This window comes from Panthera leo, chromosome D2 (genome assembly GCF_018350215.1).
Source record: "Panthera leo isolate Ple1 chromosome D2, P.leo_Ple1_pat1.1, whole genome shotgun sequence".
NCBI lineage: Eukaryota > Metazoa > Chordata > Mammalia > Carnivora > Felidae > Panthera > Panthera leo.
Genome location: NC_056689.1, coordinates 31,571,740 through 31,587,720, shown reverse-complemented (window position 1 = coordinate 31,587,720; position 15,981 = coordinate 31,571,740). Strand labels below are relative to the sequence as shown.

Here is a 15,981-nt window from a genome sequence, read left to right as displayed (position 1 = left end):
GGAGGGGCAGAGAGAGAGAGGGAAACAGAATCCGAAGCAGGCTCCAGGCCCTGAGCTGTCAACACAGAGCCCAATGTGAGGCTCGAACTCATGAACCATGAAGTCCGAAGTCCGACCCTTAACTGACTGAGCCACCCAGGGGCCCCACGGCATCCCTGTTTATACAGTCCATGGAAAACCTAAGTGCTAAGGAGATCGGTCTAGGGCTCACGTTACTGCAGGCAGAAAACTGATTCGGCAAGAAGGCAGGGCCGGAAGGTGGGTGGATGCAGCAGGGCAGGGCGTGATGAGAAGACAAGGCCTCTCCAAGCCGTCAGGAGACCCAGAGGCAAATCCCACGGCCCTCAGCCCGGCCGGGTGGCCACTGTTGATCAGATTAACAACCCCTTCCCTTGTTTACCAAAGATGTAGCCACCCCTGTGTGCCCTGCACTGTGCTGGTGGCTTGGTGTATAACAGAGAAAAGACAGGGTGCCTGATGCCCTCTGGGAACACGTGGCCTGGCACGATCCTATAGCTCGAGCACAGTGGACACGAGATGTGGCGGGAGGACAGAAAGAGGGGCCGGAGGGCTTCCCACAGGAGGCCCTCTCAGACTGTAGCCTGCAAGACTGGGGGAAGTGTGCCAGACAGAGGGGGGGAGGAGGGGCTGCTGGTGGAGAGACGGCACTCCAAGAGGAGGGAACAGCATGTGCAAAGGCGTGGAGGGATGCTTCCTCGCCACTCACGAAGTTCCTTTGTTGGAACGGACTTCCTGGGCATTGACAGGAATCTGCTGAACTGAGACAAAACCATTCAATCCAAACACGCTGGGAGAGGCCGGAATGTAACCAGGGCACGCCACGCCCTCCCCCCTTTCAGGGTGCTCAGGGAGTGGCCCCATCTGCCACCATTCTGAATTCGCCAAGCCCATGGGAGGCGAGGCCCAGCTGAGGAAGAAAGAATATCTTTCTTGTTGTGTATCTAACCTAAACTCCCTGTCCTCAACCATCTCCCTGCATGCTGCAGTTACCTGGGGGCTCAAGGGGGGCTCAGCACCCTGGCAGCAGTAACACCGAAAGTCATCCTTGGCACTGGTCAGGTAACCCAAGTAGCAACACGGAACCCCTGCGGAGCACCAGGTAACTGCCAAGTGACCAAAAGCGCTCACACGTGGCCTGCACGGACCCCAGGCCCTTTGCTCTTGACACAGCCTGTAAGAGCAAGGCAGCGCTGATGTGCTTCCGTTTTACAGATACGGAGCCGGAGACCCACAGAAGGGATCACCTGCACAGAGGCGCCTACCTGGCGAGTGGCAGATCTCCTCTTGCAGGCAGGGCAGGGGTGGGGTGGGGGCATATTTCGCCACTCTAGCTGCGGCCGCCTGCCTCGCAGACGTCCCCGGGATTGAGGCATGTCACCGGGCCGCCCCAGTGGCCGGCGTGGGCAGCCCATGCGTCTTCCCGGCAGTGAGCAGGGACCAGCTCGTGGAAGTTGAGGTGCCATCAGGGAGGCATCGGCTCTCTGCCCCAGCCCTTAAACACGGGTGACCTGCCCAAGCCAGCAAACGACGGGGTTTGATTCCTCTCCCCTCTGCGGTTCACTCTCTTCTCCTTAAACCCCAACGGTCCATTCCCCAGGGCATTTCCACACGGCTGTGGCTCTGAGCAGAGTTAAAAGGAAACATTTTCAGAGAAGAGCCGTCACTTCTGTCAGCCACCCGAAATGGATGGCCACGGTCCGCTGAGGAGCACGGACCATGGTACAGAGGACATAATAGGTGGGAAGAGCCGGGCAGGCTTCCAGCTTCTCTCCTGGCTGTGCAAACTCGGGCAGCGCCCCGCGCCCCGGGTTGAGGGGAGGTGGGGTCCCAAACCCAGACCGGGCACGGAGCCTGGCCCCGCGGTGCCAGCTAGGTGTGGGGGAGCTGCTCTGGCCTGGGTGCGGGGCACTCGATCCGCTCGTGATGGAGATGAGAAACTCATTTTCATCCGTCCCCACTCCGGCCCAGTTTGCGAACCCCAGGAAAAGGGGAGAGCCGCTCTGCAAACGCAATTTAAAAACCCACCGGAGCCAGCTGGCCAGATGTGAGGCCCATTTTACGACGGGGAACGCTTCCCCCCTCCTCCGCCACGCCGAGAGGCTCCGTGCTAAGCGTCTCTTCTGGAAGAATTTAATTCTGGGCTCCGAGTCCAGGTAAAGAGGTTTCTTCGGGCAGGGAGGCCCCGAAATGAGCCCGTTTATCTCTGGCAGGCCCTGGTTAAGCTGCTTCTCTCCTGAATGCGATTTGGGCACTTTGAAATAAGTGCAGCAAATTAGTCACGAGCTGCGGCAGACTAACTCGGTGCCCGGCCGCCCGGCGGCTCCCAGGCAGCTTCGGGCAGCCCCCACCTCAAGAGCGCGGCGGCAGAGGCAGCTGGCTCCTGCGGGGCGAGAAAAAGCGATTCAGGCCCGGGGGTGGCAGCTCGAGGCAGCAAAGCGTTACCTGGATCACAGGGGCATGAAATTAGCAGCAGCGAGCAGGCTGGAGCCAAGAATAGTTTGCTGCAAACTTGCTGCCTTCGGATGGCCGAGCTCTATGGCCTGGGATGCTGCGGGGAGGCGCCATCGCCCTGGCATCGGCCACGAAGTGAGCCGAGGGTAGGTGTCCCCAAGGGCTGCAGCTGGCCTCCTGCCTCTGGGTTTCTGTGGGGCCACTGGCCCAGGAAAGCTAACGGGGGCGCGGAGGGGCGGGGGTGGGGGCAGCTGGGCAATGCCAGTTTCAGGGCCCAGAGAAGTCAGGGACCCAGGAGCCCGGATCCATCAAGGCCTGATGGGGTATCCAGGGGCCCAAGGGCAGAACAAAGCTGGGTCAGAATCGGACAGGTAAGGCCCGGAAAGATGTTGGCCAGACAGACCCAGCCACTCAAAGGACAGGCGCTCCCACCAGACCTGTGTACTTGGTTCCCACATCAGCCCACCAAGGCTCGGCCTCATGGATCACCTCCAGGCCCCGGTTCCTCGGGGCCACTGTAAATCTTGCTCTTTAATACCCTGGAGGCCCTCCCCAGTCCGCGATCCTTTTTTACACCTCCTCTGGAATCCCTGCCAGGGGATAAGCAGAGTGGCTGAGATTTTCGGGAATGAACCTCCCTGCCTCCCCCACCTCTGTTGTAGAGCACACCTTCTTCCCATGGCCTAAGCTGACTTCTAGGAAATTTGCACCATGAACACTTGCCTTCCCTGCCTGCATTTTCCATCTCTTCTTCACTGCTGGCTTTCCTTCTCATCTAGCTAAGGAAAACAACCTGTCTGATCTCATTGCCTCCAGCCCCAGGTCCCTCCTCCCTTTTGCCACAAACTCCTTAGAAAGGCAGCCTATGCCCTCAATGCTTACCCTTACCCCTCCCAGACTGCTCTGGGGAAAGACTCCTCCAAAGGGGCCTCTTTGCAGCCCACCCATAACCAAGGCGTGGTCAGGCTCCTTATACCATGGGCCACCCCGGCTATAATGGGTTGAATAGTGCCCATGTCTAGCCAGAACCTCAGAATGTGACCTGACTTGGAAAATAGAGTCTTAGTGGATACAATTAGTTAAGATGGGGTCACACGGGACCAGGGTGAGCCCTAAATGCGATGACTGGTGTCCACATAAGCAGGAGAGGGCATTGGATGCTGAGACACAGCCACGTGAACAGAGCAGAGACCGGAATCGCACGGCCACAAGCCAGGGAGTGCCAAGGAGCCCCCAGGGCCTGGAAGAGGCAAGCGAGATTCTTCCTAGAGTCTTTGGGGGCAAGCATGGCCCTGCTGGCCTCTTTGTTTGGGGGTTCTGGATGCCAGAACTGTGAGAAGCAAATCCTGTGCCCACATCTGAGCGCCTGGTCACGGCAGCCACAGGAGACGGCCACACCTTCCCTCCAGCACTCTGCACTTGAACTCCCGGGCCACCCCTCCTCCTCCTCTTTCGAGGCAGCTCAGTCCACCTCTGCTCTCTGCCACCAGAGGTGCCTCCTGAGCCGCACGTTGAGTTTCCTCTGTCCCACACTCCTGCCTTGGGACGCTCTTGTCTCCCGGCTTCGATGAGTCCCAAGCCCTGTGCCTACATCCATCCGTCTCTGCCTCCAGAACAATTTTCACCGCAATTCAACAATTTTCAAATCCCGCCTGGGTGGCCTGCTGAGCCCCGGCTCCAAGCTCTCAAATCACAGGCCTTCAGGCACACCTTCAAGAGGACCCCAAGCCACCTCTCCCGAGGCTCCATTTCTCGGTGGCCCTCCTCAAAGTTTCTCTGCTTTCCTTCACCACCCCAGGTCGATCACTTGTCCCTAGATCCCACATCCCTAGCAAAGGACAGTGGCTTGCACTCCCACCCGCACCCCCGGACTCCCCTCTGCCACCCAGGGCTCCAGGCCCTCCCCCACGCTTCCACCACACCCCCTTGCTCAAGCTTCTCCCTGGGCCTGGCCACCCTCTGCCTCCCCAACTCCAGAGTGACTCTGGCCCTTGTCTGCCTTGCAGGGCTCGGCTACCTCCCCGCTCCTCTATGGAGCCTTGGCCCCCCAACCCTCCTCAGGCTCCTCAGCACACAGGCCCCTCTCCTTGGCCCCCTTCCAGGACACCCTGGGGGCTCCAGTTTGGTTAAATGACGGGGCATGTGAGGTGAGGGAGGCAGGGAGGGGAGACTACGGATGGTCTCAGGTAGCAGGCTGAAGAGGGGTATTTGTCTCAGAAGGAACTAGGGAGCCATGGAAGAAGGCTTCTGCACAGCACTGATAAGATCCGTGCTGCGCACAACAGGGGTCACCCGGCAGGTGAGGTGGACTGAACTCAGGGGGAGCAGCAGGTAACAATGGCTATGTGTTTATCCATTCACTTCTTCATTCAGGAAACAGCGAAGGCAGATAGAGCCCATTCACTTATTTGACAGTAACGACTGAGCACCTTATGTGTGCCAAAATGTGCTAGAGGCTGAGGATGCCATGAGGTTCTAGTGAGGGAGGCAAGAAAACGCGTAAACAGCAAATTAAGGGGTGGGGATGGGGGAGACTGTAAGTTATATTAAGTGCAATAAACAGAAAAACCAAGTAAGGGGCTATAATAGAGCCTCGTGGGGGTGCTGATGTTGGCGAGGGTGGTGAGAGACGACCTCTTGAGGGGCGTGATGTTTGGACCCGAGCACAAGCTACGCGAGGGGTGAGGGGACAAGCATTCTGGACAGAGGGAACAGCATCTGGTTGGCCTCGAGGCAGGAGTGAGTTTGGTGTGTTGAAGCAACTGACAAAGCAAGCTGATCCTGGATTACAGGGAGTAAGGGAGAGAAGGGGGAGACCGAGCTGGAGGCAGGGGCGGGGCGGGGCGAACAGGCAGAGATTGGAGTTTGGATCTTATGCTAAGTGCAGCAGGAAGCCACTGCAGGATCCTAACCAGCTGGGAAACCTGGTCCTGGCACACATTCCCAGAGCCCTCCCCGCACTCTGCTGTTCCGAATGCTTACAGCATCCCTCTGAGGGAAGATTCATATTGCAAATGAGGAAACTGAGGCTCAGAGAGGTCAGGCACTCGCCCAAAGTCACACAGCTCCAACCCAGCCCTCTGTCCACAGAGCTTGTGCCCTTACCTGGCGCAGTGGATGGCCTATTTTATATCTTAAAGAGACCCCCTCTGTAGCCTCCATGGCCATGGAATTGACCTTAGAGGGCCAGCAGCCAGCAAGGCTGAGGCAGGGGAGCTGGCCACGGAGGAGAGAACCGGAGGCACTTGAGATGTTTCGGAAGGTGGAATGAGCAAAACTTGCTGACAGACCGGGTGCGCGAAGACAGAACGAAACAAAGGGGAACCCGGAAGTTTCAGGCTTGACCAACTCGTTGTTAAGTAGAGCATACGGCGGGTCGGACAGCGGAGACTGTCTGCTCCGGTGTCACCTGAGTGTGCCGGTCAAACAATGACCCTGCCGTGAGTCCGAATCCCGAGTGCGGGATCACAGCGCACAATCCTGAGACGAGGGCCCTCCTCCTGGTCCCTCTCCTCGCTGGCCCAGCACCAGCCGGGCCCTCCGCAAACCCTTAGAGATGAGGTCATCATTCTGCACGTATTGGTTGAGCTCAGTAGACATCCTAGGCACGCGGGACTCGGCCCAAGTTCCCGCTTTCATGGAACTGACTGCTGGGTCAAGGAGAGTTGGCAAAATGCATGCACAAATAAATAGATGATACATCAGACAGCGGTCAGCATTCCAAACAGAACCCAGGCCAGGGTAGGTGCCTCTATAACAGATCTCAGAACACTAGTGGGGAAAGACCTGTAAGGGAGCGCCTAGTCCAGGGCTCAGCAATCGGCTGTCCCCAAATCTATCCGTCTCCATTTTTGTAAATACTAGAAACCAGTCAGGCCCATTTGTTTATGGATTATCTGTGGTACAGGGCAGAGTAGCTTACAAAAGAGATCACGTGACCCACAAAGCCTCCACTATGTACCATCTGGCCGTTTGCAGAAAAAGCTGGCCAACATCCACCTCGGTTCTTTTTTTATTTTTATTTTTTTAAATTTTTATTTATTTATTTTTTTAATGTTTATTTTCTGAGAGAGAGAAAGACAGTGCAAGCAGGGGAGGGACAAAGAGAGGGAGACACAGAATCCGTAGCAGACTCCAGGCTCTGAGCTGTCGGCACAGAGCCCGACATGGGGCTCGAACTCACAAACCTTGACATCGTGACCTGAACCCAAGTCAGACACTCAACCAACTGAGCCACCCAGGTGCCCCCCACCTGGTTTCTTAAGTAAGGAAACAGAGCCCTAAGTCACCCAGCAAATTTGAAACAGCATAAGAAACCAAACAGCTTTCCTCGACCTCAGGTCTTTCTACCGCTGGAGGGGAGCATGACTTCTGTCAAGCCTTCTACCCCACCCCTCCACCAAAGCTCTCCCAAGCTCTCCAACAAGGCAAGCTGGCCTCTGATTTTCATCCTGTCTGTTCGCCTACCCGCCCTTCAGGCTGAAACCTCAGGAGGCAGAGAAAGGACTCAGAACCAGATAGAGGGAAGGGCCAGAGACACAGTGAGCCTCGTCAATCCACGTGCAAGCGATCCTGACCTCTGAGGGGTGAGAGCTGACTCGGGGCTCGGTCACTGCTGATGTTCCGGCCGGCCTGTCCTTCCTCTTCTGCAGCCTGACCATGTGGCCAGGGCAAGGAGGAAGAGGAGGAAGAGGAGGAGGAGGAGGAGGAGGAGGAGGAGGAGGAGGAGGAGGCCTTCCAAGAAGACACCCCATCTACCCACACAGCCCTCTTCTCATCAGGCCCCTTCTGCAGTCCCCCGAGGGCCGACATGCCTCAATGTCCCAGGACTGACAGAGGGGCAGAGGGGCCAGGCATACGGCATGTGGGGGTGCTCTAGCTGTTCTCCATAGAAGGAAACCCAGGACAACCACCGGGAAGAGGAAGAAGAGGGAGCCTTGAGTAGACCCAGCCAGCACCTGACATGTGTGCAGGGAGATGGAAACCATGGCTGCTCAGGCCTCAGGTGTGTGCACAAACAACACACACAGAGGACCCCCCGAGAGGCCAGCCAGGACCCTCCAGCCCTCGCTGCCTCCAGAGACCCCTCCCAGATGATGATCCCTGTAACGAAGGCACCAGGCAAAGACTGTGGTCTGGCTCTGCTCTCAGGATACACACGATGATCAATCAAGTTAAGGAGACACTTGAGCACTTAAGGCCCAGGCCATGTTCTAATTTGTCGAGGAAATCGCCTCTGGATTCCAAGGACGAGTGCGGGAGGAAATAAAATCGAAGGCGGAGGGGGGGTGGGGAGCGATCGATAGCCCAGGGGGGCCAGGGAGCAAGGCGTGGGTGGGGAGCGGAGGCCGCGAGCACGCTCGGAGAAAATAAAAAGAGTATTTGAGAAGTCGAGGCCACCAAAGGCATGACTGACAGCGTTTCAAGTCGGGCTTTTTCTCTCCCTCTGCAGGACGCAGCGAGAGCTAAAAACAGAAGAAAAAGCCATCACAGGTATATTTATTGGGAATAGCATGCTGGCTGGGCCTGCAGTTAGAATCAGAGGGTGGACAAGGGAATAAAAAAAATGACTCACGTTTGGTTCTAATTTTTAAAAATGGTTTAGGGCTGCCATCCCACTAGCCAAAGCCACTGGGCGACTGTGGGGAGGGGCCTGCCCTCTCTGCCCGATGGCCACTCACCCATGCCCTGCACAGGAAGCCCGGAGTCCATTCCTGTCCTGCCGGAGCCCCAGACTGTCTCTGCCATCTCCCCTTCAGGAGATCAAATCCTGCCTCGATAGGCTTTTGGGGGGAAGGAAGGCATTTCAACACCATTCTTTGGAATTTTGCTCTTAAATAGCGGATTCCCAAATGGAGTCCATGCATTTTTTTTTTCCATTTGGAGGGATCCGAGTTGCACTAGGATTGGTCTGCAGGAACATGCCGATACGTCTACATCCTTCTAGAGGAACAGCATGTGGCATGGAGAAGTGATTCCCTGATATATCGGGGCACCGGGCCCACCCTGGGGGGAAGGAGCCAGCAGGGCGGGATCTGGGAATCTGGGTATTTGCCAAGTGCACCAGGAAACATGACACAGGCCAGATACCCTTGGGATGCAATCCTGCTCTTGTCTCCACAGTCCTGTGGCATCAGCAAGTTACTTACTGCTTCCACTCTCCTCCTCTGTCCAATGAGGGCAAAATGCATTCTCATGGCTGGCTGGAGGCAAACAGGTAGAGCAGAGGTTTTCAAACTACAGGCTGCAAGCCACTGAAGAATCTGAGATCCATCTAATGGGTCACGACTACAGTTTTATTTCCTTTTATCGTCGGCTGCCTTCTCTCCTACGGATGAATCACCTGCATTCTTTTCTGGGACCCCCCCCCCCCCCGCCACTGTGCACCAGAGCCGATGCCCTCTGCTCATGGACCTTGCTCACCGTGCGTCCTCCTCTTCCTCAGCACCAGCCTTCCCCTCTCTCCTGGGCCACTTGCATGAGCACACAAAGTGGCTGCTCTCTCTCCTGAGTTAAAAATAAAACCAAACCAGGAAATCCATACCCTCCTTGACCACACTTCCCTGGAACTCCTGCCTCACTCCTCTAGAATGAGAGCTTTGGTGTTTTGTTTTGTTTTTTAATGTTTATTTTATTTTTGAGACAGAGAGAGACAGAGCATGAGCGGGGGAGGGGCAGAGAGAGACACAGAGTCCGAAGCAGGCTCCAGGCTCCCAGCTGTCAGCACAGAGCCCGACTCCGGGCTCGAACTCATCAACCGCGAGATCGTGACCTGGGCCGAAGTTGGACGCTCAACCGACTGAGCCACCCAGGCGCCCCTAGCATGGGAGCTTTGAAAGCAAAACTCCGAGAGACAATTCTCCACGTTTGCTGCCTCCAGTGTTCCTCTTGTGTCCTCTGGCTCACAGCCTGGGGTCCAGATTCTGTCCCTCCCCCTCGGCACTGCTCCCCAAGGCCACAGAGGACCCACGCGAGGTTAAATCCAAAGGCAGCTCTCCATCCTCAGCCTAGGTGGCTTGTAGCCACTTACTTATAAGATCATCACTGGCTCCTCTTTGCCAACTCTGACCAGAGATTGTTCTCGAGTGGATGCTACTGTCTCTGTCACAGACACAAGTCCTGCCCAGTGAAATGTGCACTGTGGTCAAAAGCCGTCTGAAAGCACTTGCAAATGCTCGTACGGAGGACAGGGTTAGGACCATGGACGGCATGGGTTCCGGCAGCCCAGCTGGAGTCCCAGTTGTCACTTAGTTCGCGCTTAGTGAGCACAGACTCCCTTGGTTTTTTGAGCCTTGGTTTCCTGCTCTGTAAAATGGGTATAATCCCTATCCCTTGGGGCTGTAGGAAGGACCAAAAGGGACAATGAAAATAAAGCCTCTGGCACACAGCAGGGTGTTTAACAAATCCTGCGAAATTACTGAATGAACCAGGACCCTCAGCACAGTGGCTGGGCTCCTGGAGAGCGCTTCCCTCTGGGTGGTATCTCGAACACTGTGTAGATGCCGCCGGGGTCTGTGTGCACAGGGGGCCCAAAGCCGGCAGCCGAGGGGAGCTCTGACCACCTGTCCGGGAGCAAGTTCTTCCAGAGAACTCTCATCATGTAGCCTAAATCTATCCGGTGGGTGCTCTGGTGGCGGCAGAGAACAGCTCCTCCTTACCCCCCCCCGCCCCCCCCGTAACGGTTCACTGGGGTCATGTGGCTGCATATCGGCCTCACCTGGAGAACTTAACAATGCTCGTGCCCAGGCCCCTCCTTCGATTACACTAGAATTGGATGGGTGGTTGGGGCAGGCAGGTAGGCTTTAAAAGCTCGCCACGGGATTCTAGTCTATTCCACCGGGGTAGATGGAGAGACCAGAGAGCACGCTGGTTAGCAGCACAGGCCCTGCTTACCTCTGGACTGCTCCAGAACCCAGTTCTGTCACTCGCTAGCAGATGACCATGGACCAGGGAGCCTCAGTTACTCCGTTAGGAAACTGGGGAGCACAGTACCTCACTCACCAGGTTATCCTGGTAGGTCCAAAGGCGGATAGGCATGGGCTTCATAGCAGGGGTTTTATAAAATCAGCAGGTCATTGCCAAGACCCCTCTGATAACCTGTCCTCCAGTTTACTCTTCTCCAAGCCAGTTACCCTGGTTCCTTTAACCCCACCTCTCCGGATTGAGATGTCTGTCCTTATTCATAGGAATAGCTTCCAAGTCATGCTCTGCTGCTTTCGGTGGGGGGGGGGGGGGGGGGGGGAGTCCTGAGGGGCTGGGCCAGGGTGAGGGTGCTATAAATGAGGGGATATCCTAGGCCCCCCACCTGCTGAACTAGACCAACCTGTGTCCCTTCCCTACGTCAGGGTCTTGCTTCATGTCCGTGGCAACGCCCGTGAAAGGACTACTTTCGTGGTGGCCACCGTGACTCCCGGATCTTCTTCTGGTCCTCTGCAGACCCGGGCCATCCCTATCTTGGATTGGGGTGATGGGGCTCCCCTCCCCAACCATACAAAAAGTAACGCAACAAATTTTTATTGTTGCTACGACGTGCTGGGCACTGTGCCGGCCGAGGGCGCAGGGATGTATGGTAAGAGAGCTGCATTCACTGTCCCCAACGAGCTCACAGCTCAGTGGGGGAGGCGTGCCCATCTGTGAAGCGGGCACTCTCATCATGGATCATAACAGCCCTGCCTCGTGGAGGTGCTGCAGGGTTCAATGAGCTGAGGCCGGCAACGTGCTGAGCAGTGCCCTGCCCCCTCGTCCCCCCACCCCAGACACTCAACATAGTGAGTCGTGGGGTAAGCACCTGATGGGGGTACACTGGGCTACTGGGGCTCCCTCCAGTTACAGGTTGGATGGGGCAGCAGCAGATTGCCAGGCCGGGGGCCTAGCCCTTCTGACATCAAGGCAGACTGTAGGTTGCCCCCCCCCCCCCCCACCAATGACCTGGCCGTGTCCTGCAGTCCCCTCAGAGAGAAGCCCTGGACAGGCCGAGACACATAAGAAGAGTGTGTGAGGAGGCGGCCATGCAGGGCTCGTGGCAGGGAATGACCAGGAGAAGGTGCAGTCCCCCTCCTCTTGGGGACAGGAAAAGGGGAGTGTCTGGCTTATCCTCCCTGGCCCAGGGGCAGCCCAGACAGTCTTGCAGGAGAGGCCAGTGGAGGCCAGGAATGCCCCTCGGGATCAGGGATGGCTTACAAACCCCAGAGCCAGGAGGGCGGGAGTGGGGAAGGGATCGGGGATGCCGACAGCTTGGAAGGTGGGTCCAGAATCCAGGGGCTGGATTCTGCTGAGGCACCTGTTCTCCCAGGGTGGAAAAGGAGGCCAGACCAAGGGCAGGCTCTCCATCTGGCGGAGTCAGGGTGCGGGGTGGTCCCGTCTCCGGGAGAGTCGCCTCTACGCCACTCTCTGAGCCTGACCAAGTTTGCAATCATGTGTTCATCTAAATTCTCCGTGACATTCTCTACAGCCCTTCCTCGCTATGTGATTTGAGGCAGGTTACTGAACCTCTCTGGGCCTGGATTTTTGTCTGAAGAAACAGAATTAATGAGAGGCGAGTTGAACACCCCTGCTAGCTCAGGGGGCCCAGAGTCGGGCTCAGAAGACAGAAGACAGAAGACGGTGGCCACCGTGGTGCCCTGCGGCACAACCTTTTCAGAGAAATTCTTCCTTGTTTATGCTGTAATTTTCTGGGCTCTGGGCTCTGGGCCCAAAGGCCTGTGGTGGGTTTATTCAAAGTTCCTATTCCGGGGACTAGAGACAAGGGGGCGGGTGAGCAGGACGCTTTCTAAATCATCCCCCAAACTGTTCTAGGCAGAAGGGAATGAGCCTGGGACGGGAGGTGACCTTGAAAATGACATAAACTGGAGGGGAGGGGCTCTGTACAAACAATCCTACTAAGCCAAACTCCCCATCCAATGGTATCCATCCCTGGGAAATATTAAAAGGAAAGTACAGAAAAAACCCGACATCCAGACCCACAGCTTATGGAGTTGCACGTGGTGGCTGGAGACAGACCCATCTGACTCTCCCCCTCCTTTGCCCAAAGTGGCCCTGAGGTGACAGAGCCGGCCAGCCCCTTCTTGCAGGGAAATCGGGAAGAGGGCGGGAAAGAACTGGGGAGGTGGGTGGCAGGAACGAGGAATTAGGCAAAGAAAAACAGCCTGCAAAATGCAGAGACGCCCCAGCATGCTCGCTTCCCAAACCCGGCCCATGAATCGAGGGGTGACAGGTCTCTCATCTGTGATGCCAAGAGCCAGGAGCTCCGGGCAGCCACAGGTACTACATCTGCACCTGCCAGCGCTTGGAAAGAGGCAATAAAGCATCGTAGCAGGGCCTGGAATGCTAAGTGCCTGCAGCTGGGAAGGGACCGCCTTACAGCGAGAGCAGTTCGCGGCACACGTCCACTGCGCGAGGCCCCTCTCCCAGACACCGGCCTGTGCTTCCTCTCCTGCCCCGGGCAGCCTGCTCCCGGGGGCGGGGGGGGGGGGGGGGGCGGGGGGGTGGGCGCCGAGGAGGTGGACAGAACAGGTGCACGCTCCGTCTAGCCCTGGGGGCTGCCATGGCCGGGTGCTGGCCCAGACAGACGGGGATCTTCTGGATGAAGCCCAAGTGGGCTGGGTAATTTACCGAGGCTGGCAGAAACCGGGATGCTTGAGTCACTGGTACATAAAAGCGGATCATAAAGCACCCCAGCCAAGCCAGACGTCTGGAAATACACCAGGGCCACACGCAGCTTAGAAGTGTGGGCCCCATCCCCCAAGTGATAATAACGATAATAATGTTTATACAGCAACTTAGAGGGGTAGCTTCTCCGAGCCTGTGCTCAGGGCTTTGTACGCATCTTAATTTACTTAATCCTCGTAAGGACCCTAAGAAGCTGGTCATAGCAGCATCCTCCTGTCACATACCAGGGAGATGAGGCAGCACGGGGGCCAGAGAGCCAGGCACAAACAAAGGCAGGATGTGAACCCCTGCAGTCTGCTTCCAGAAGCCAGGCCCTAGGCAGTGTTTCCCAAACTCTACTGCGCCCCTCAGGAACCTGGGGGGCTTGTTAGCGTGCAGCTCCTGACTCAGCTGGTCTGGGGCAGGGGCCTGCCTCACTGCCAAGCTTCCAGGTGATTCCCGATCCGGGGACCACACCTTGAGTAGGAGGCTCTAAACTACTAGACTAAAATGATGGAAAGAGCCTCACTGTCCATCAACTGACGAATGGATAAAGCAATTGTGGTTTAGATACACAATGGAATACGACGTGGCAACGAGAAAGAATGAAATAGGGCCTTTTGTGGCGACGTGGAAGGAACTGGAGGGTGTTACGCTAAGTGAAATAAGTCATACAGAGAAAGACAGATACCATATGTTTTCACTCCTTTGTGGATCCTGAGAAACTGAACGGAAGACCATGGGGGAGGGGAAGGGGAAAAAAAAGGTACAGAGAGGGAGGGAGGCAAACCATAAGAGACTCTTAAAGACTGAGAACAAACTGAGGGTTTATGGGGGGATGGGGGGGGTGATGGGCACGGAGGAGGGCACCTGCTGGGATGAGCACTGGGTGTTGTATGGAAACCAATCTGACAATAAATTTCATAAAAAAATAAAAAATAAATAAACTACTAGACTACTTTCCCATGACATCCCTTCACCTGTGGAAATGGGTCTACACCACACTGCTCTGGCTCTGGGGGGTGTCCACAAATTCCTCAGTCAATGGGAACAGGCATTGGCAGGGGGTCAGAATCAAGGGGCTGGGGCCAGGGGAGAGGGCGTGAAGTCTTAAAATAACCCTGTCCATTCCCCACCTCAGCCTAATTTGATCAGAATCTCTGGGGTGGGGCTCAGACTGGGATTTTTTTTTTTTTTAATTTTTTTAATCTTTGCTTATTTTTGAGAGAGAGACAGCACGTGAGCAGGGGAAGAGCAGAGAGAGAGGGAGACAGAATCCGAAGCAGGCTCCAGGCTCCGCAGTATCAGCACAGAGCCCGACGCGGGGCTCGAACTCACAAACCGCGAGATCATGACCTGAGCCGAAGTCAGACGCTCAACCGACTGAGCCACCCAGGCGCCGCAGACTGGGATTTTCTTTAAAACTCCCTGGGTGATTCCAACGTGGAGCCACGTAGAGTCCCTGAGACAGACAACAGGGCTGCTCCAGTCAATGAGTCAGATTTATCCCTACAAGACTGGGGAAAGTTCTTCAGGGTTAGGTCAGGGATTTCAAAAGTGCTTTCAGAAAAGGGGGTGGTGAGCCACTGCCTGGGCCAGTTGAGGGGTATGGCTCCGGTCTGCTAGCGTTCCCTCTTCTTGTCTCCTGGAGGAGAGAGGCCCCCCTGGGGCCTTCAATTGGGATTGAAACCCCCAATCTGGCAGGCTTTCAGAGATGCCCCACCTTCCGCATCCGTGAGCTTTCAGGAGTGAGCAGACACCAGCCTAGATCGGCTGTGGGCACGAGGCTCCAGATAAAGATTAACCAAACCTCTGAGTCCTCTTCTCCACTAGGCCTTGACCTGGGCCCAGCCCAGTCCCAGCAAGAATCCTGCTAAGTCAATTTCTCGAGAAGACCCCACCCTTGATATCTGATCGCCCTGGATACAGGAGCAAGCTCCACATCCCCCACCCCTGGTGGACAGGCCCTTGGCCTGCCTTTAGCAAGAATCCCCCTACCCTTGAGGGCTCTTCCTACTAATTTTTCATCCACTGAGCCCTCACCCTCCTCCTTGGCTATAAATCCCCACACGTCCTTATAGTATCTGGAGTTGAGCGCGACCTCTCTCCCTTAGTGGAGCCTTCCTTACCGTTTTAACAAGTGGCAGAATAATTTCTTCGACACTGCCCCTGCCCGAGGGAAAAGTCATACCACACAGTGAAGGGCCCCGATGGTGGGAGGGGGCGTGGTGCCACTGCCGACTAAACGCAATGTCCACTCCTCACCTTGGCATTCAAGGCCTGAGCAAGGACTTCGGGGCCCGGGCAATGACCTCAAGCCTCGTTTTTCTCTTAGGTGCACCCCACATCGAGTAACGCTCGGTGCTTTACTGCCCCTCACACACCAGAACTTTCTCCCATCCTGCCTCTGCTCAGGTTTTTTTCTCCCACCTGAAAGTTCCTCTCCCTTCTTATCCGCCTGCTCTGAGTCACAGCCATCTCTCCCCTGGTGACAAGGACTTATCCTCGAGGCTTCATTTCCCCCCATCGCCTTTAACCGTACTATCTCTCAGCTTATCCGGGCACACGGTTCTCTGGGATAATGACAATATTGAAAGGCTACATTTCCCAGCCTCCTTTGCAGCGCATGTGCTCATGTGACTCAGTTCTGACCAATGCAATGTAAGCAGAAGCAACGACTGTGACTTCCAGGAATGTGCTTATGCCTCTCTTCCTCCTCTTGCTGTAACGGCTGGAGCTCCAACAGCCATCTTGGACTGTGAGGTGATCCTTAATATGGAAGCTATACCTGATAGAGCAACAAAATTTCTGACCCCACGGAACATCATACCAGCGTTGGGCTGGCCCCTCCAGACTTGAACA

At 56.1% G+C, this 15,981-nt stretch overlaps 1 protein-coding gene across 1 annotated transcript in view; it reads right to left on the bottom strand.

The window, feature by feature from the left end:
- SLC29A3 (solute carrier family 29 member 3) overlaps window positions 1–15,981 on the bottom strand; it is a 43,057-nt gene that overhangs the window by 22,772 nt on the left and 4,304 nt on the right. The gene's annotated exons all lie outside the window — the stretch shown is intronic.